The sequence below is a fragment of the Aristolochia californica genome, unplaced genomic scaffold (genome assembly GCF_029961685.1).
Source record: "Aristolochia californica isolate CCGP_79_NKW_82.1479 unplaced genomic scaffold, dmAriCali1.0.hap1 SCAF_6, whole genome shotgun sequence".
NCBI classification, from domain to species: Eukaryota; Viridiplantae; Streptophyta; class Magnoliopsida; order Piperales; family Aristolochiaceae; genus Aristolochia; species Aristolochia californica.
The window spans coordinates 20789236-20810810 of NW_027182257.1; the positions used below are offsets into that span (position 1 = coordinate 20789236).

At 34.0% G+C, this 21575-nt stretch overlaps 2 pseudogenes; both read right to left on the reverse strand.

Moving 5' to 3' along the window:
- Window positions 1–4619: 4619 nt before the first annotated feature.
- Window positions 4620–5328, reverse strand: LOC137935276 (heat shock 70 kDa protein-like; annotated as a pseudogene).
- On the reverse strand, window positions 5329–7797 carry LOC137935277 (dihydropyrimidine dehydrogenase (NADP(+)), chloroplastic-like; annotated as a pseudogene).
- Window positions 7798–21575: the final 13778 nt, after the last annotated feature.

A 21575-nucleotide genomic window follows, 5' to 3' on the forward strand; every position in this document is an offset into this window, starting at 1 on the left:
GTCTAATTTGACTCACTGAGTTGACCCGGACGGCTCAGTTAGAGCAGAACCAAGACCCTCAGGTTGACTCGGCAAAACAAAAGTACGCTAGGTTTGGCAGGTTTGTTGGGTTGACCCGAGCTGGTCCGGGTTGGCAGAACCGGTACCGGATTAAATAAGCGCTTCGTAACTTAGGAACTCCTTTAATCGGGAAATATCATCTTCTTCCCTGATGCCGAAGGACTCTCGGTGAAAAAAGTCAAGAAACGGCAACCAACCTCGCGGGATCAATCAGCTAGCGTTTTTGGCAAGATGTCGTCGTCTTCGGCCTCAAAAAAAGGGAAACAACTCGTTATGCCGCTGAAACATGAATTCCGGCAATGGAGTTAGCTGACTGTTGTCAGCAAAGAGTTTCCGAAATATGAAACAGGTTGTGAATTTTAATGTCAGAAAAGAGGACCCGGTGAAGGAGAATATATCTTCTAGCAATAGTATCCGTAATAATAGAACTAGAGCCAACAGATTAGTTTCCAAAACAGTCAAGCCCAAAAAATCGGATTTGACTGCAACTTTCTGAACTTGAATATAAGCAAAGATCTCCGACTCTAGCTTCTACTCAATCACCGACGAAAAATAATCTCTCGGATTTGCATAGGCAAAGGAGAATAATCAGCAGCAAAAAAAATTCTGGATGCTGCCTCACAGAGGTTCTCTTTCTCTCTTCTGTTGCTTGTCTCTGTTCTCGGCTTGCCAAGAAATAAACAGAAAAACTGTCTCAGACGAGGATGCCGTACCATCGGCCATGGAACTCAACGGAAGCGATGCCTTGATAAGGCCAAGGAAGGAAGATATGGATTCACAAAATTAATCCCGCCAACAAGTTTCTGGCTGAGTTTTTCGGAATAGAGGCTGGTGAAGTAGCACGGGCCGCGTAAAATTAGCAGAAACTGACATCTTCTCCTTCCGCCTCTCACCAACTTCTTTTTTCGCCTACATAGAGAAAGAGACTGAAAAGGGAAATTATCTCAGCCATGTACGAGAAACAGAACCAGAGAACTTCCCCGACGCCGAATGGAGCAGGATAGCAGTAATTTAAAAATACTAGCAGTAGAGAACAAAATCTAAAACCTGAATTCTAGCAACTATATAAAAAAAAAAACATAGAAAAGAAAAAAAAAGGGTTACAATTCTGAAACTATACTACATGTCCTGAAAATCAAAGATCTGATACCATGTTGATTTTCAGGACTCTATGAATTTAGCTCATAGAGAGAAAGGGAGAGACCCATGGGAGAAAACTAGAGGAGGAAGAGGTTATGGACTTAACCCTCCCCCTGAAGCTCTATTTATAGATTATTGATACTACTAAATTATAATAATACCCCTGAACTTAGGGTTTAGGGTTTTAACCCTGGAACTTTAACCTAATTATATCAATGCCATCTCTATGAGATTACTCATAATTTACCATCCCGCTATCATTGTATATGGGCCAATGGGCCTTCTCCTTGATCTATGGGCCTTGAACCCATCTTCTATATCTCTTGGATGTATGGGCCTTCCATGGTCTTATGGGCTTGATCCCATCTTCTAACATACTTGGATATGGGGGCCTTCCTTGGTCGTGTGGGCTTGAGCGCTATCTTCCAATATTTATTATTTTATTTTTTTACTTGGAGAGATAGTACCAACAAAAGCAAAAACAAGTACCACTTTGTTTTGCTTTATTAAGCTCTTACAAAGCAAGGGGCAATATTTTTTTGTTTTTCTTTCTGTACTTCAAACGAAAGTACTAAGAAGAAGGAAAAAGCATGACAATATTTATTTGTTTTCTTTTTGCACTTAGAATGAAAGAACAAAGAATAAGCAAAAAAGTGTGTGACAATATTTATTATTTTTCTTTTTGCCCTAGGAGAGAAAGTACGAATAGAAGCATAAAAAAGTTACGACTTTGTTTTGCTTTATTAAGTTTTCGTAAAGCAAGATACAATATTTAATATTTTTATTTATGTACTTGGAATGAAAGTACCAAGAAGAAAGAAGAAAAAGAACACGAAAATATTTATTGTTTTTCTGTTTCCACACGGAGCAAAAGTACTAAGAAGAAGCAAAAAAAAAAAAGTAAGACTTTTTTTTGTTCGAAGATGGGCCCAAACCCAAACGACCAAGGAAAGCCCACATGTCCAAGTGTATAGAAGATGGATCAAGCCCATAGACCAAGGAGAAAGTCCCATAGGCCCACACAATGGTGGCATGGTGGTATAAATAGATCACATAAAAATGGCACTAATGTAATTAGTTTATGATTTATGTTTCTTATTCATTCTTAGTAGGGTGAAGGGTATTCTTGTAATATTAGTACTTTTGATATCTATAAATACAACTCAAGGGGCAGGGTTTGGATAAGTCCAATACCCTAATGTTCCTCCTTTTTTCTCCAAATTTGTTGCTCTTCCTTTTCTCCTTAACTCTTCTTCTTATTCTCACCCCTTAATCCTCTTCTACTATGATTATACATCATGAAATCCTAAGTTTCAACATGGTATTAGAGTGGGAAAAGATCTGAGATGGAAAAGAAGAAGAAGATGGAGAAGAGAGGAAGAAGGAAAAGAAAAAGATAAAGAAAAAAAGGAGTTTCTCGTCTTATCTTTCAATTTCTATATTTCATTGGGTATTTCACTCTCTTGATATAGAAAATTATATACCTTTGGAAAGATATTAGAGTCTAGTTTGCAACTCAAAATGAATCGTTGAAATCATATGTCTAGAAAGTAAATCAACATCTGAAGTAGCAAAGATAAAACAACAGAAAGCTTAAACTTTTGAGCCATTTTACGCCATCAAGAATGGGAATTTATGTAGAGAATCATGTTACTAACCATTGCGCCAAAAGACCGGTCTGTTAGCCAAGGCGCAACATGTGTATTAAAGACAAGTCATTCCAACACTCCCCCGCACGGGGAACACACGTGTACAAATGCAAATGCACAATCCCACCTATACGGGGTTAGCCAAAGACAAAGTCTCACCTCTGCGGGGACGAAACAAACAGGGGGGAGTGGGACTCGAACTCGAGACCACCTGCTCTGATACCATGTTACTAAACATTGCACCAAAAGACCGGTTTGTTAGCCAAGGCGTAACATGCATATTAAAGACAAGTCATTCCAACAAATCATATATAAAAAGAAATATCTGTAAGTCTATGTTCTTAACTATTCAACCAATTCTCATTCTGAGTTCTTTAAATTGAGATATACTTTTTTGAAAGCTATTTAACTCTCGTTTCAGAAGGAGAAAAGTTTATGTCAATTAGATCTATATTTAAGGAGATTTTTGCATTGGAAGAATCAAAGGTCATGCTGGTATACTGTTGCATTCGAACATCCGGATTTAAGCCTAGTTTTTTGCTTAGATTTTTGAGTTGTTGTTATTGATCAACAATATTAGAAAAAGTATCTCATGATCTACCCTTGGAAAGCTTCTGTTTTTAACTAAAAATATCTGTAAAGAATTTTTAGAATATTATCTTATTTTTAGAAACTTTTCTTGATTTATTTGTCTAAAATTGCTTTGGCTAAAGATTTAAAGAAAAAAATGGCAAGGCAGGGTGTCTTCTTTGGTTGCTAAGTTGGCACAAATTGATGGTGGAAACTACCTTATTTATAAAAAATTTCCAGCCATGAATTTTGTGAGATTTTGTTAGTATTTTGAAATATTACAAAGAATTTGATTTGGCATCCTTGCCCAAAATATTTGGCTTGGCTTGAGTTGGTTTACAATATTTGAGCTAGTGAAGTTGTTGATACTAGCCTTATTTTACATGATCATACAAGAGGTGGATTAGTTCTTGACCTTGCAAAATATTTGTTGACTTCAAGCTGGGATCATTGACATTATCTCCCAGCTTGAGGGGGAGAATAGAAGGAGAAGTATGAAGGACGAGCACCTTGGAGATTGTTTGATTTATTGATTATCAAACATTACTTGGTTCAACTTAGTATTGGCAATCTATTACTCGGCTTGGCTCACTAATTCTACTTGCTTCACTTCGGCTATCAAGCCAAGGAATATGGGTCTAGGCCACACGACCAAGGAAGACCCACATAAGGGTGGCATCGAGCCGAGCCGAGCCCGAACCTGCCTATGTTCGAGCCGAACTTGATTTAAATATTTCGAGCCGAACCCCGTCTCGAGCCAAAATTATTATCGAGTTTGAGCCAAAAAAATTTAACCGAGTTAGAGCCGAGCTTTGAGCTGAGCTCGAGCTTCAACATATATTTAAAAGTTTTCAAAAAATATATATCAAATAAATTGTATATAAAATTGTGCATATATTTTACATAAAATTGGGTATAACCTATATATATATATATAATACATGTATAAGATTGGCATTACCTCTACTTAAAATTGAGCCTAATCTATGTATATAAGACCTGTATAAAATTCGGCATGATCTCTACTTAAAAATGGGCATAATCTATATACATAATACCTGCATAAACACTCCATAAAATTGTCTATACATTCCATAAACACTCCATGAAATTGTTTATACACTCCATAAAATAGTCTAAACACTCCATACATTGCATAACATTATGAATAAAAATAAAAATAATACAAATATAACTCATTCAAATATTTAATACAAAAAACCTCAACTTTCCTTTTTTCGCCTCCACTTTCTTGTTCACTTCTTCATCCTCTGCCTTTACCGCTCCACTTCCTTGATCATCTTCTCAATTTCTTCCTTGGTCAATCTTCTTTTATAGTTGGTGATTGTAATCTTGTTCTTAACCCCTGTCGTCTTGTCCTCGACGGAGACATTCAAGATCCTGTTTGCGCCGATGTCGAAGCAAACTTTGATTTGGGGAACCCCACGATGCGTTGGAGGAATGCTTGTCGGCTCGAATTTGCCCAACAAATTGTTGTCTTTGATCTGAGCTCGCTCACCCTCTGGATCAGTATGTCGGGTTGATTGTCCAAATAAGTCAAGAAGAATTGCGACCTCTTCATGTGTCACGACCAGTGCAGGATACTCCTTACTCACCTGACACTTTCCGACACTATTCCCGTCCCACGGCGAACTTGAAACCCAAAACCACGAAACCAGAAATACCTCCAAAGTAAGAACGAATGAATCAATTACATATTTATAAACCAAAATACAAGATAGAATCGAGCGGTTGAGGTCATCACTCCACCGACGGTCACAATACCTAGACTTAGCGACGTCACATTCAGAAGCAGCAGGTCTTGGACCTTCTCGTCGCCTTCACTACTCAAAATTGCGGCCTGAACAACGACACCATAAGCCACGACCTCATCAGTGTTCAGCCGTGCTCATTTGGTTTGAGCATCATGTCTTGCAACAAAATTCAAAACAAATACCTGAACAGTATTTGCTCCAAGAAGAATGAACTCAGCTGCGTCTTCTCCTGTCTCTACTCCTCCAATGGCCGAAAGCCAACAATCAACATTGCTAAACTCTGATTGCATCATTTTTACAATTTGCTTCACCATTGACAATGCAATATGATGGACAACTTTAGAAGAATAACCACCGGGAGTGGTATACCTGAGAGAAAGTGTACCATAACTGAAAAAGGACTATGAAGAAGAAAACAAACAAAGAGAAGGCAATATTTATGATTGGCAGGATTTAGCGACAAACTCCTCCACGCATGATTCAGGGTGCAGAGTATTGAGATTAATTCCCATAACACTTGTCTTAGTATTAATGGCAGAGATGCCTTCAGATCCTGCATGCTGGCTGCATGACACAAATGACAAAAATGGAAAAACATTAAAAAACGATAAGAAAACCAAATTAAAAAATCTGTAAGGAAAACATTACAAGCATAATACCCCTGAAATGCTTTAAAAACCAGAATATGAGTGGGTATAGGCTTTCATAAATTGGCAATCTGTTGGTATAGTTTTTTAAACAAAATTATACTCTGACAACACACTCAGCCAAATCAAATGCTTGTTAAGAAAAGGTTTGATTTATCAAGTTAACAACTAATACACACAAATCTGAATGAAGAACAAGGAGTTAAAATTCAACCCTGTTGAAGATGCAAGAGGACGTAAGAGAAATTTCACATAAAATGAAAGATGCTTCTTTTCTTCTATAATCCTATATTTCTCTCAGTACAAGTAGGGCTCTACCCCTCCATGAAAACATACAAAATCCTCAGAAAAAAATTGAGTTCTTGATCTAAATTTGGAAAAGGAAAACACTGAAAAAACTGAATACCTTTACCTTGTTAAGAAAAGAAGTCCCGACATTTTTAAGAACCAAAAATATGTCAAATAAATGAGAAGAAGAGAAGAACTGTGAAAAGGAAGAAAACCTGGGTGATATCAGTGACATTTGGAGTCATCTTTGCCCACACAGGAACTGTAGCTTTCACATTGACCCAGCCACATACTTCCTCCAGAAGCGCACAATCTTTCCCCACAGCAGCACCTATTTTCCTTTCCGGCATGCCATGTGGACAAGAGAAATTGATCTCAAGCGCATCCTAAGAGCAAAGGAGAATCAATTCAATTTAGTCCTATTCATATTTAAGTAAGAAACAGTATCTGATAGAAATTGTATGATCAAATGTGATATCTCAACAACTAGGAATGAAATGAAAGATAACTTACAACTCCAAAGAAGATAAAAAAGGGAATTGCAGCAATTTACAACTCCAGAAAGATAAAACAACTCCAAAGAAGATAAAAAAGGGAATTGGAGCAATTTACAACTCCAGAAAGATAAAAAAAGGGAATTGCTGCAACTTACAACTCCAGTTTCCCTCAACACGATCAATGAGTTCCTCCCAAGCAGCCTTGTCATACTCCTCCATAATTGAAGCAATAAGAATCCGATCTGGATACTCTTTCTTCAATTGCTTGAACTCCTACGAAATAGTTCTAAGTGGCCGATCACTTATCAATATTCTCCCACCCAATTATTTGTCCATTGGGGGATCCATTTGATTCTACTCGCAGTCTAGCATAACGAGGGGTCACATTAACAACTTTATCTGCCTCCAGGGAGTCCTGGCATCAACAGAGTTGAAAACAGCCATGGCGTAAAGAGGAAAAGTACAAAGATAGTAAAAAAATAATATAGGCTTGTAAATTAGCACGAGAAAGAACACATTACGAGTTAAAAAAATTTAAGGAAATGAAACAGTAGATAGATGCTCAATTATTTTGGTGAAAAAAAATCCTGGTTCAGCTACAAGCTTACCATGAATTTTAGTTGTCATCAAAGAGCTACAGAAGCAACTTATTATAAACGCATATGATGTTTCTGAACCTCAAAATTTCACATAATTTGAAAAATGTAACTTTTCTCCAACGACGCTCTCACTAAATAAAATAAATTACAGCCAGTCTAAACATAGCAAAATAGATGGTCAGGTTTGATGAGCAATTTGACACATTTATTTCCAGAGTAAATAAACTCAAAGGTGTTAAAAAATATTTTCAGCATGATTTGGATATCAGGACAGTGTCTCAACCTTTCACCCCTGCCGAGATAAATCATGATGGACTTGTACTCAAGAAAGAATTTCTTTTTAATTCTTGTGAATATGATGGACTTATCTAGTATTCATTCAGTAGGCAAAACCGATCCTGGTCACCAAACGTCTTTTGTTTTGCCTATCAAGCCTGAGTAACAGGAAAGAGGGCGATCTTATTATCAGTAACAGAAAAGCATTACGGTTCACAGAAAAAAACCCTAGCATAAAGGGAAAGAGCATAAAGGCTCCCGCAAATGGCCCTAGGCCAACATCTCAAACCAAGCATAACTGCATCGCATGAAGGCTCAACGATCTCATTACCATTTGCATACTCGAGCGTATGATGATGGGATCGTGGATCTGGTTTTACGTTGCAGAGGAAAAATCATTCGACAAGTTGACGGCCGACGATCCATATCCCCGGCCACCACGATGAAGTCGCATGAGAATCGCAGAGACAGAAGGGAAGACGACGCGACTCTCTTCCGGTTCCGAGATCGAGACTCCGAAAATTTCCAAAATCCCCCCGAATCCAGCCACTCGTGAGCCATCGAGCCGAACCTGGTTTCGGTCGAGATCGACTCGTTAATTTAAATGAACCGATTCCGGATCTCGAGTTCGGCTCGAGGTCGAGAGATAACGAATCGAACTGAGGCAGTACTGAGCCGAACTCGAGCCGGATGATCAAGAAGGACTCACAAAGATACCCATAAGCTAGTTGAAATATCAAGAAGAACTCACAAAAGGCATTTTTATCTTATAGTCACATCCTAGAAGAGTTTTAGTTTGAGTTATGTTTGTCTTTTATTTATATTGAGTTATTCAATTATACTAGGACTTATCTTTAAGTGTTAAAGTTTGGGTGCAATTGGAACAAAGGTTGTTTTAGTATAATTGGATACTACTATCTTCCTCTATTATAAATAGAGGTTCATGTACTCTGATTATAATAATTCAATGAAGTATTTCTCTTTTCCATAAATTCAACAATTATTACCATGGATTATCCTCAGCTTATTAATTGGTGCATAACTTCCTTTAGAATTTTGTTTGTTTTCTTTTTTCACGTTGAAGGAAAGTGCCTAGAAGAAGCAAAAAAAAAAAAAAGGTACGACAATATTTATTGCCTTTCTGTTTGCACATGAAATGAAAGTACAAAGCATAAGCAAAAAAAAAAAAAGTACGACAAAATTTATTGTTTTTATTTTTGCACTAGGAGAGAAAATCTCAACATTAGCAAAAAAAGTACAACTTTGTTTTGCTTAATTAATTTCTCGCAATGCAAAAGAAAAATTTATTGTTTTTCTTTTTGCACTTGGAATGAAAGTACTAAGCAGAAGAAAAAATGTACAAAAATAAATATTATTTTTCTTTTTGCACATGGAGATAAAGTATGCACAGAAGAAAAAAAAAGTACTAATTTGTTTTGCTTTAGCATGCTTGCATTACAAGGGGCAACATTTATTGTTTTTCTTTTTACATTTTGAGAGAATGTACCAAAAGAAGCAAAACAAAAGTACGACTATGTTTTGCTTTAATAAGAAAATCAAAGCAAAGGGTATTATTTTTTGTTTCTTCTTTTGGATTTGGAACAAAAGTACCAAGAAGAAGGAAAAAAGTTACGTCAATATATATTGGTTTTCTTTTGGTACTTGGAACAAAATAAACAAAAAAGTTGAAAAAAAAGGTATTACACAATATTTATTGTTTTCCTGTTTGCACTTGGAATGAAAGTACCAAGAAGAAGCACAAAAAGAATGTATGATAATATTTATTGTTTTTCTTTTTGTACTTGGAGAGAAAGTAGCAACGAAAGCAAAAAACAAGTTTGACTTTGTTTTGCTTTATTAAGCTCTCGAAAACATGGGGCATTATTTATTATTTTTCTTAATGTACTTGGAACAAAAGTGTGAAGAAGAAGAACTAAAAAGGTGCGAAAAAGTACCGAGGAGAAGCCAAAAATAAAAGTTTGACATTATTTATTGTTTTCTTTTTGCACTTGGAGTGAAATTACCAAGAAGAGAAAAAAAGTATGATAATATTTATTATTTTTCTTTTGGCAATTGGAGACAATATTTATTGTTTTTTTGTTTGCACTTGGAACAAAAGTTCCAAGAAGAAAAGCAAAAATGGTACGACATTATTAGTTGTTTTTAATTTTCACTTGGAGATAAAGAGCTAACCAAAGAAAAAAAAAAAAAAAATTCATTTTGTTTTGCTTTATTAAGCACTCGCAATGTAACGAGCAATATTTATTGTTTTCCTGTTTAAACCTTGAAAGCAAAGTACCAAGAAGAAGCAAAAAAAAGTACAAAAACATTTATTGTTTTTCTTTTTGTACACGTTGACTCCTAATCTATAAACTCTAATATTTTCATTTTGCTGTGATCTATTTGCCTTCTTCTCTTTTTGTTTATCAGAGATAAAGGGAAAGTGAAATCTAAAGTTTTGATTTAAGGAAAAAGTATACATCCAGAAAGGAAATGCATAAACGTACAGAGAGATCATTCCAAAAAGTGTCTGTAATTTTAAGGGATCGTAAACTCTATTTAGTTTTTAGATCTTAGGTTTTGCAATCATCGGGAAAAGAGGGAGGTTGTGAATTTTTAAGTGAATGTTGACTCCCAATCCAAAAGTCATTTCTTACGAAAATAGACCCCATTACGCATGATTGACCGATAAATCACTTTACAATCATCTATGATTGTTAGGTCACCTTTTTGTTAACAGGTAAAATTTTAACTCGGGTAAATATCCCATCTCACGTTCACTTGAGAATTTAATGAGGTTTGAATTCACAGGTCATTTGCATCTTTAACATGCTTCAAACATGCAATATCCATATTTAAAACATGTGTAGGATCAATTAGAAATCTCTTTCTTACAAAATTTCAAGCTATTAGGGTTGAACTAATGGAATTTCCTTAACTTGGATAAAAAAATATTTGTGTTCATTTATGGTGTGCGAATAAATTTTCTTCACAAACATTTCTTATTGTTTTAAATTTTTTCCATACATAAACTCTAAAATTTTCATTTTACTGTGGTCTATTTGCCTTCTTATCCTTTTGTTTACGAGAGATAAAAACTTAAGTTTTGATTTATGAAAAAAGTAAACATAAAAAAAGGAAATGCATACATATAGAGAGAGATAATTTCAAAAAGTGTGTATAATTTTTAGGGATTGTAAACTCTCTTTAGTTTTTATATCTTAGGTTTTGCAATCATCGGGAAAAAGGGGAGGCGGGGGATTTTTAACTAAGTGTTGACTTCCAATCCATAATTCGTTTCTTACAAAAATATAGTCCATTACGCATGATTGAGCGATAAATCATTTTAGAACCATCTATAATTGTTATGTCAGTTTTTGTAAAGGGAAAATTTTTGACTTGGGTAAATATCCCACCACACGTTCACATGAGAATTTAATGAGGTTTAGATCAACATGTTATTTGCATCTTTAACATGCTTCAAGCATGCAATATCCATATTTAAATATGTGTAGGATCAATTAGAAATCTCTTTCTTAAAAAATTCCAAGCCATTAGGTTTGAACTAGTGGAATTTCGCAAACTTGGATAACAAAACTTTTGTGTTCATTTGTTGTGTGTGAATAAATTTTCTTTACTTACATTTGTAATTATTTTAAATTTTTTCCATACATAAACTCTAAAATTTTCATTTTGCTGTGATGTATTTGCCTACTCATCTTTTTGTTTACGAGAGATAAATGGAATGTGAAAACTCAAGTTTTGATTTAAGAAAAAAAATACATCTAAAATGGAAATGCACAAATGTAGAGAGAGATGATTTCAAAAAGTGTGTAATTTTTAGGGAATATAAACTCTCTTTAGTTTTTATATCTTAGGTTATGCAATAATCGGGAAAAGGGGGAGGCGTGGGATTTTTAACAGTGTTGACTCCGAATCCATAAGTCGTTTCTTACGAAAAAATAGCCCGTTATGCATGATTGACAGGTAAATCACTTTAAAATCATCTATGATTGTTAGGTCAGATTTTTGTAAACGGGAAATTTTTTTACTCAGGTACATATCCCACCGCATGTTCACTTGAGAATTTAATGAGGTTTGGATCCACAGGTCATTTGCATCTTTAACATGCTTCAAGAATGCAATATCCATATTGAAAACATGTGTAGGATCAATTAGAAATCTCTTTCTTACAAAATTCAAAACTATTACGGTTGAACTAGTGGAATTTCCCAAACTTGGATAACAAAACTTTTGTGTTCATTTGCGGTGTGTGAATAAATTTTCTTCACTCACATTTGTTATTGTATTAAATTTTTTCCATACATAAACTCTTAAATTTTCATTTTTTCGTGATTTATTTTCCTTCTTATCTTTTTGTTTTTGAGAGATAAAGGGAAAGTGAAAACTTAAGTTTTGATTTAAGAAAAAAATATACATCTAAAATGGAAATGCACAAATGTAGAGAGAGATAATTCCAAAAAGTGTCTGTAATTTTTAGGGATCATAACTCTCTTTAGTTTTTATATCTTAAATTTTGCAATCATCGGGAAAAGGGGGAGGGAGGAGATTTTTAACTGAGTGTTGAGTCCAAATCTATAAGTCATTTCTTACAAAAATATTGTCTGTTGCGCATGATTGACAGATAAATCACTTTACAATCATCTATGATTATTAAGTCAGCTTTTTGTAAACGGGCAAAATTTTGACTCTAGTAAATATCCCACTGCACGTTTACCTAAGAATTTAATGAGGTTCGGATCCACAGGTCATTTACATCTTGAACATGCTTTAAGCATGCAATATCCATATTTAAAACATGTGTAGGATAAATTAGAAATCTCATTCTTACAAAATTCCAAGCCATTAGGGTTGAACTAGTGGAATTTCCCAAACTTGGATAACAAAACTTTTGTGTTCATTTGTTGTGTGTGAATAAATTTTCCTCACTTACATTTGTTATTTTTTAAATTTTTTCCATACATAAACTCTAAAAATTTCATTCTGTTGTAATCTATTTGCCTTCTTATCTTTATTTTTACGAGAGATAAAGGGAAAGTGAAAACTCAAGTTTTTATTTAAGAAAAAAATATACATCTAAAATGAAAATGCACAAATGTAGAGAGAAATAATTCCAAAAAGTTATTGTAATTTTTAGATATTGTAAACTCTCTTTTGTTTTTATATCTAAGGTTTTGCAATCATCGGGAAAAGAGGGAGGCAGTGGATTTTTAGCTAGGTGTTGATTCCCAATCCATAAATAATTTCTTACGAAATATAACCCATTTTGAATGATTAATTGATAAATCACTTTACAATCAGCAATGATTGTTAGGTCAGCTTTTTGTAAACGGGCAAAATTGTGACTGAGGTAAATATTCCACCTCACGTTCACTTGAGAATTTAATGAAGTTTGGATCCACAAGTCATTTGCATCTTTAACATGCTTCAAGCATGCAATATCCATATTTAAAACATGTGTACGATCAATTAGAAATATCTTTCTTACAAAATTCTAAGCTATTAGGGTTAAACTGGTGGAATTTCCCAAACTTGGATAACAAAACTTTTGTGTTCATTTGTGGTGTGTGAATAAATTTTCTTCACTTACATTTGTTATTGTTTTAAATATTTTCCACACATAAACTCTAAAATTGTCATTTTGTTGTGATCAATGTGCCTTTCTATCTTTTTATTTACGAGAGATAAATGGAAAGTGAAAACTCAAGTTTTGATTCAGGAAAAAGTATACATCCAAAATGGAAATGCACAAATGTAGAGAGAGATAATTCCAAAAAGAGTGTAATTTTTAGGGATTGTAAACTCTCTTTAGTTTTTATGTCTTAGGTTTTGCAATCATCCAGAAAAGGGGGAGGTGGGGGATTTTTAACTAAGTGTTGTCTCCCAATGCATAGGTTATTTCTTACGAAAATATAGCCCGTTATGCCTGATTGACCGATAAATCTCTTTACAATCATCTATGATTGTTAGGTCAACTTTTTTTGAACGGGTAAAATTTTGACTCGGGTAAATATCCCACTGCACGTTCACTTGAGAATTTAATGAGGTTTGGATCCATAGGTCGTATGCTTCTTTAACATGCTTCAAGCATGCAATATCCATAATTAAAACATGTGTAGGATCAATTGGAAATCTCTTTCTTACAAAATTCCAAGCTATTAGGGTTGAACTGTTGGAATTTCCAAAATTTGGATAAAAAAACTTTTGTGTTCATTTGTGGTGTGTGAATAAAATTTTTTTACTTATATTTGTTATTGTTTTAAATTTTTTACCATACGTAAACTCTCAAATTTTTATTTTTCTGTGATCTATTTGCCTTCTTATCTTTTTTTTTACAAGAGATAAACAGAATGTGAAAACTCTTGATTTAAGAAAAAAGTATACATCTAAAATGGAAATGCACAAATGTAGAGAGAGATAATTCCAAAAAGTGTCTGTAATTTTTAGGGATCGTAAACTCTTTGTAGTTTTTAGATCTTAGGTTTTGCAATCATCGGGATAAGGGGGAGGCGGGGGATTTTTAACTAAGTGTTGACTTCCAATCCATAAATCGTTTCTTATGAAAATATAGCCCATTACGCATGATTGACCGATAAATCACTTTAAAATCATCTATGATTGTTAGGTCAGTGTTTTGTAAAGGGGAAATTTTTTACTCATGTAAATGTCCCATCGCACTTCACTTGAAGTTTGGATCAACAGGTCATTTGCATCTTTAACATGCTTCAACCATGCCATATCCATATTTAAAACATGTGTAGGATCAATTAGAAATCTTTTTCTTACAAAATTCCAAGCCATTAGGTTTGAACTAGTGGAGTTTCGCAAACTTGGATAACAAAACTTTTGTGTTCATTTTTGGTGTGTGAATAAATTTTCTTCACTTACATTTTTTATTGTATTAAATTTTTCCATACATATACTCTAAAATTTTCATTTTGTTGTGATCTATTTGCCTTCTCATCTTTTTGTTTATGAGACATAAAGGGAAAGTGAAAAATCAAGTTTTGATTTAAGAAAAAAGAATACATCTAAAATGAAAATGCGCAAATGTAGAGAGAGATAATTATAAAAAGTGTCTATAATTTTTAGGGATCATAACTCTCTTTAGTTTTTATCTCTTAGGTTTTGCAATCACCGGGAAACGAGAGGGGGGGGGGGGGGGGGGGGTTGGAGGATTTTTAACTGAGTGTTGACTCCCAATCCATAAGTCATTTCTTACAAAAATATTGCCCGTTATGCATGATTGACCAATAAATCACTTTACAATCTTCTATGGTTGTTAGGTCAACTTTTTGTAAACGGGCAAAATTTTGACTCTAGTAAATATCCCACCACACGTTCATGTGAGAATTTAATGAGGTTCGGATCCACAGGTCATTTGCATCTTTAACATGCTTCAAGCATGTAATATCCATATTTAAAACATGTGTAGGATCAATTAGAAACCTCTTTCTTACAAAATTCCAAGCCATTAGGGTTGAACTAGTGGAATTTCCCAAACTTGGATAACAAAACTTTTGTGTTCATTTGTGGTGTGTGAATAAGTTTTCCTCACTTATATTTGTTATTGTTTTAAATTTTTTCCATACATAAACTCTAAAATTTTCATTCAACTGTAATCTTTTTGCTTTCTTATCTTTATTTTTACTAGAGATAAAGAGAAAGTGAAAACTCAAGTTTTGATTTAAGAAAAAAATATACATCTAAAATGGAAATGCACAAATGTAGAGAGAGATAATTCCAAAGAGTGACTGTAATTTTTTTGGATCATAAACTCTCTTTTGTTTTTATATCTTAGGTTTTGCTATCATCGAGAAAAGGGGGAGGCAAGGGATTTTTACCCAAGTGTTGACTCCCAATCCATAAGTCATTTCTTATGAAAATATAACCCATTACGAATGATTGATTGATAAATCACTTTACAATCAGCTATGATTGTTAGGTTAGCTTTTTGTAAACAGGCAAAATTTCGATTGAGGTAAATATCCCACCGCATGTTCACTTGAGAATTTAATGAGGTTTTGATCCACAAGTCATTTGCAACTTTAACATACTTCAAGCATGCAATATCCATATTTGAAACATGTGTAGGATCAATTAGAAATCACTTTCTTACAAAATTCCAAGCTATTAGGGTTAAACTAGTGGAATTTCCCAAACTTGGTTAACAAAACTTTTTTGTTCATTTGTGGTGTGTGAATAAATTTTCTTCACTTACATTTGTCATTGTTTTAAATTTTTTCCACACTTAAACTCTAAAATATTCATTTTGCTGTGATCAATGTGCCTTCTTATCTTTTTGTTTACGAGAGACAAAGGGAAAGTGAAAAGTCAAGTTTTGATTCAGGAAAAAGTATACATCCAAAATGGAAATGAAAAAATGTAGAGAGAGATAATTCTAAAAAGTGTGTGTAATTTTTAGGGATTGTAAACTCTCTTTAGTTTTTATATCTAAGGTTTTGCAATCATTGAGAAAAGGGGGAGGCGAGGGATTTTTAACTGAGTGTTGACTCCCAATCCATAGGTTATTTCTTACGTAAGTATAGCCCGTTACGCCTGATTGGCCGATAAATATCTTTACATTTATCTATGATTGTTAGGTCAGCTTTTTGTAAACGGGTAAAATTTTGACTCGGGTAAATATCCCATTGCACGCTCACTTGGGAATTTAATGAGGTTTGGATCCTTAGGTCGTATGCTTCTTTAACATACTTCAAGCATGCAATATCCATATTTAAAACTTGTGTAGGATAATTTAGAGATCTCTTTCTTTCAAAATTCCAAGCTATTAGGGTTAAACTGGTGGAATTTCCAAAACTTTGATAAAAAAAAATTTGTGTTCATTTGTGGTGTGTGAATAAATTTTCTTCACTTACATTTGTTATTGTTTTAAATTTTTTACCATACATAAACTCTAAAAGTTCTATTTTTCTGTAATCTATTTGCCTTATTATCTTTTTGTTTACAAGAGATAAAGGGAAAGTGAAAACTCAAGTTTTGATTTAAGAAAAAAGTATACATCTAAAAATGAAATGTACAAATGTAGATAGAGATAATTCCAAAAAGTATGTGAAATTTTTAGGGATTGTAAACTCTCTTTAGGTTTTTTATCTTATGTTTTGCAATCATCGTGAAAAGGGGGAGGCGGGGGATTTTTAACTGAGTGTTGACTCCCAATCCATAAGTCGTTTTGATACGAAAATATAGCCCATTACGCATGATTCACTGATAAGTCACTTTACAATCATCTTTGATTGTTGGGTCAGCTTTTTATAAAGGGGAAAATTTTGAATCCGGTAAATATCCCACCGCACGTTAATTTGACAATTTAATGAGGTTTGGATCCACAGGTCATTTGCATCTTTAACATGCTTCATGCATGCAATATCCATATTTAAAACATGTGTAGGATCAATTAGAAATCTCTTTCTTAAAAAATTCCTTTCCATTAGGGTTAAACTAATGGAATTTTGCAAACTTTGATAACAAAACTTTTGTGTTCATTTGTGGTGTGTGAATAAATTTTCTTCACTTACATTTGTTATTGTTTTAAATTTTTTCCATACATCAACTCTAAAATTTTATTTTTTCTGTGATCTATTTGCCTTCTCGTCTTTTTATTTACGAGAGATAAAGTCAAAGTGTAAAATCAAGTTTTGTTTGAAGAAAAAAGTATACAACTAAAATAGAAATGTACAAATGTTGAGAGAGATAATTCCAAAATTGTTTTGTAATTTTTAGGGATTGTAAACTCTCTTTAGTTTTTATATCTTACGTTTTACAATCATTGGGAAAAGGGGGAGGCGGGGGATTTTTAACTGAGAGTTGACTCCCAATCCATAGGTTATTTGTTCTAAAAATATAGCCCGTTACGTATGATTGATTGATAAAGCTCTTCACAATCATCTATGATTATTAGTCAGTTTTTTGTAAACTGGTAAAATTTTGACCCTTGTAAATATCGCACTGCACGTTCACTTGAGAACTTAATGAGGTTTGGATCCATAGGTCATTTGTTTCTTTAACATGCTTCAAGCTTGCAATATCCATATTTAAAACATGTTTAGGATCAATTAGAAATCTCTTTCATACAAAATTCTGAGCTATTAGGGTTGAACTAGTGGAATTTCCCAAACTTGGATAACAAAACTTTTGTGTTCATTTGTGGTGTGTGAATAAATTTTCTTCACTTACATTTGTTATCGTATTAAATTTTTTCCATACATAAACTCGAAAATTTTCATTTTGCAGTGATCTATTTGCCTTCTTATCTTTTTGTTTACGAGAGATAAAGGGAAATTGAAAACTCAAGTTTTGATTTAAGAAAAAAGTATACATCTAAAATAGAAATGCACAAATGCAGAGAGAGATCATTCCAAAAAGTGTGTGTAATTTTTAGGGATTATAAAATCTCTTTAGTTTTTATATATTATGTTTTGCAATCATCGGGAAAAGGGGGAGGCGGAGGATTTTTAACTGAGTGTTGCCTCCCAATCCATCAGTCATTTCTTAAGAAAATATATCCCATTATGCATGGTTGAACAATAAATCACTTTACATTCATATATGATTGTTAGGTCAGATTTTTGTAAACGGGAAAAATTTTGACTCCTGTAAATATCCCACCGCACGTTCACTTGAGAATTTAACGAGGTTTGGATCCATATGTCATTTGCATCTTTAACATGCTTCAAGCATGCAATATCCATATTTAAAAAATGTGTAGGATCAATTAGAAATCTCTTTCTTACAAAATTCCAAGCCATTAGGGTTGAACTAGTGGAATTTCACAAACTTGGATAACAAAACTTTTGTGTTCATTTGTGGTGTGTGAATAAATTTTCTTCACTTACATTTGTTATTGTTTTAAAATTTTTCCATACATAAACTCTAAAAATTTTATTTTGCTGTGAGATATTTGCCCTCTCATCTTTTTGTTTATGAGAGATAAAGGGAAAGGGAAAACTCAAGTTTTGATTTAAGGAAAAAAGTATACATCCAGAAAAGAAATGCATAAATGTACAGAGAGATAATTCCAAAATGTGTCTGTAATTTTTAGGGATCGTAAACTCTCTTTAGTTTTTAGATTTTAGGTTTTCTATCATCGAGAAAAGGGGGAGGCGGGGTATTTTTAACTGAATGTTGACTCCCGATCTATAAGTCATTTCTTACGAAAATATAGCACGTTACACATGATTGACCGATAAATTACTTTGCAATCATCTATGATTATTAAGTCAGCTTTTTATACATGGGCAAATTTTTGACTCGGGTAAATATCCCACTACACGTTCACTTGAGAATTAATGAGGTTTGGATCCACAGGTCATTTGCATCTTTAACATGCTTCAAACATGCAATATCCATATTTAAAACATGTGGAGGATCAATTAGAAATCTCTTTCTTACAAAATTTCAAACTATTAGAGTTGAACTAATTGAATTTCCTTAACTTTGATAATAAAATATTTGTGTTCATTTGTAGTGTGTGAATAAATTTTCTTCACTTACATTTATTATTGTTTTAAATTTTTTCCATACATAAACTCTGAAATTTTCAATTTGTTGTGGTCTATTTGCCTTCTTATCTTTTTGTTTACGAGAGATAAAGGGAAACTTAAAACTTAAGTTTTAATTTATGAAAAAAGTATACATAAAAAATGGAAATGCACAAATGTAGAGAGAGATGATTTCAAAAAGTGTGTGTAATTTTTAGAGATTGTAAACTCTCTTTAGTTTTTATATCTTAGGTTTTTCAATCATCGGGATAAGGGGAGGGGGGGATTTTTAACTTAGTGTTGACTTCCAATCCATAAGTCATTTCTTACTAAAATATAGCCCGTTACACATGATAGACCGATAAATCAGTTTTTGTAAAGGGTAAAATTTTGACTCGGGTAAATATCCCACCACACGTTCACTTGAGAATTTAATGAGGTTTGGATCAACAGGTCATTTGCCTGTTTAACATGCTTCAAGCATGTAATATCCATGTTTAAAACATTTGTAGGATCAATTATAAATCTTTTTCTTACAAAATTACAAGCTTTTAGGGTTGAACTAGTGGAATTTCCCAAACTTGGATAACAAAACTTTTGTGTTCATTTGTGGTGTGTGAATAAATTTTCTTCACTTACATTTGTTATTGTGTTAAATTTTTTCCATACATAAACTCTAAAATTTTCATTTTGTTGTGATCTATTTGCCTTCCTATCTTTTTGTTTACGAGAGATAAAGGGAAAATGAAATCTCGAGTTTTGCTTTATGAAGAAAAGTATATATCTAAAATGGAAATGCACAAATGTAGAGAGAGATAATTCCAAAAAGTGTCTTTTAGTTTTAAGATTGTAAACTCTTTTTAGTTTTTATATCTTAGGTTTTGGAATCATTGGGAAAAGGGGGTAGCAGGGGATTTTTAACTTAGTGTTGTTGACTCCCTATCCATAAGTCATTTCTTAAAAAAATATAGCCCGTTACGCATGGTAATCATGGTGGGTCCTACTTCTTATGTGGTTGGATCCATCTTGTGGGCCTTCCTTGGTCGTGTGGACTTGGGCCTATCTTATACATCATTTGGGCCCATATGAGAATCTTCGTGCATGGTCCAAAACTAGTCTCTTTTTTAGATTCCTTTGGTCTAAAATAGTCCCCTCGTGCATGGTTTGAGAAATGTAGTCAAGCCCTCACATAGTCAGGATTTTATAGATGCTCTAGAGATCACTCAGTTTTTATTAAAAACTCACCTAGAGGCAAGGCAATTCTGGCTGTATATGTTGATGATATCATTTTAACTGGTAGTGATTCCGAGGGCATCCAGGAAACAAAAGATAAAACATGTGCTAAATTCAAGTCAAAGGATCTTGGAGTACTCAAATATTTTTTGGGTATTGAAGTATTACAATCTAGACGTGGGGTTGTGCTATCCCAAAGGAAGTATGCCCTTGATCTACTGGAGGAGACAAGAATGCTGGGATGCAAACCAGTAGACACTCCTATGGACTCAAATACAAAATTATGTGCATGTAGTGGAGAAGATGAAGATATCGTGAAACATCAGAGACTAGTGGGAAGACTTATTTACTAGTGTGTAACAAGGCCAGATATATCATATGCAGTAAGTCTGGTGAGTCAATACATGCACAAACAACAACTTAGTCATTGACAAGTATTTGAAAGAATATTACGATATCTGAAAGGAGCTCCAGGAAGAGGGCTTCTCTATAAAAATCATGGTCACTTCAACATCGAAGGATTCTCAGATGCAGACTGGGCTGGATCCCAGGATGACAGGAAATCTACTTTGGGATTTTGTACGATGGTTGGAGGGAATTTGGTTACATGGAGAAGCAAGAAGAAAAATGTAGTAGCACGGTCTAATGCAGAAGCAGAATACAGAGGCACACACTGTTAGTGAACTCCTATGGATAAGATCTCTTCTCACTGAATTAGGATTCTACAAAGAAGCTCTGATGGATCTATATTGTGATAATCAATCAGTAATACACATTACATCGAATTCAGTCATCCATGAAAGAACAAAGCATATTGAAGTGGATTGCCATTTTATATGAGAAAAGTTCCAAGCGGGTCTTTAATCTCTAAAACATATATCATCGCAAAGTCAAGTTGCAGATATTCTCACCTAGCCGGTCACTCACAAGATTATGTCTACTATCTGTAGCAAGTTGGGCATCTACGATCTTTTCTCACCCCCAGCTTGAGGGGGAATGTTACAATGTGGAACCCACCATGGTCTATGAGCTGGTGGGACCTTCCATGAGGACATGGGATGCCAAGAAGAGTCTTCACCCAAGCTAGCACAAGTTAAGAAGATAAGAAGCACAAGCTGAAATGAGTTAGAAAACTTGAAGATCCAATGGGACCCACAAAGATACCCTGAGCTGGAAGATCATGTGGGACCCACAAGGATAAGGCCATGAGCTGGCCTCCTCCCTTATGTCCACGTTCTTGAAGAAGAGTTATAGTTCAACTTATATTAGAAATCAATTAGATTGTGTTATCCTTTCATGACTTATCTTAGAGAGTTAGA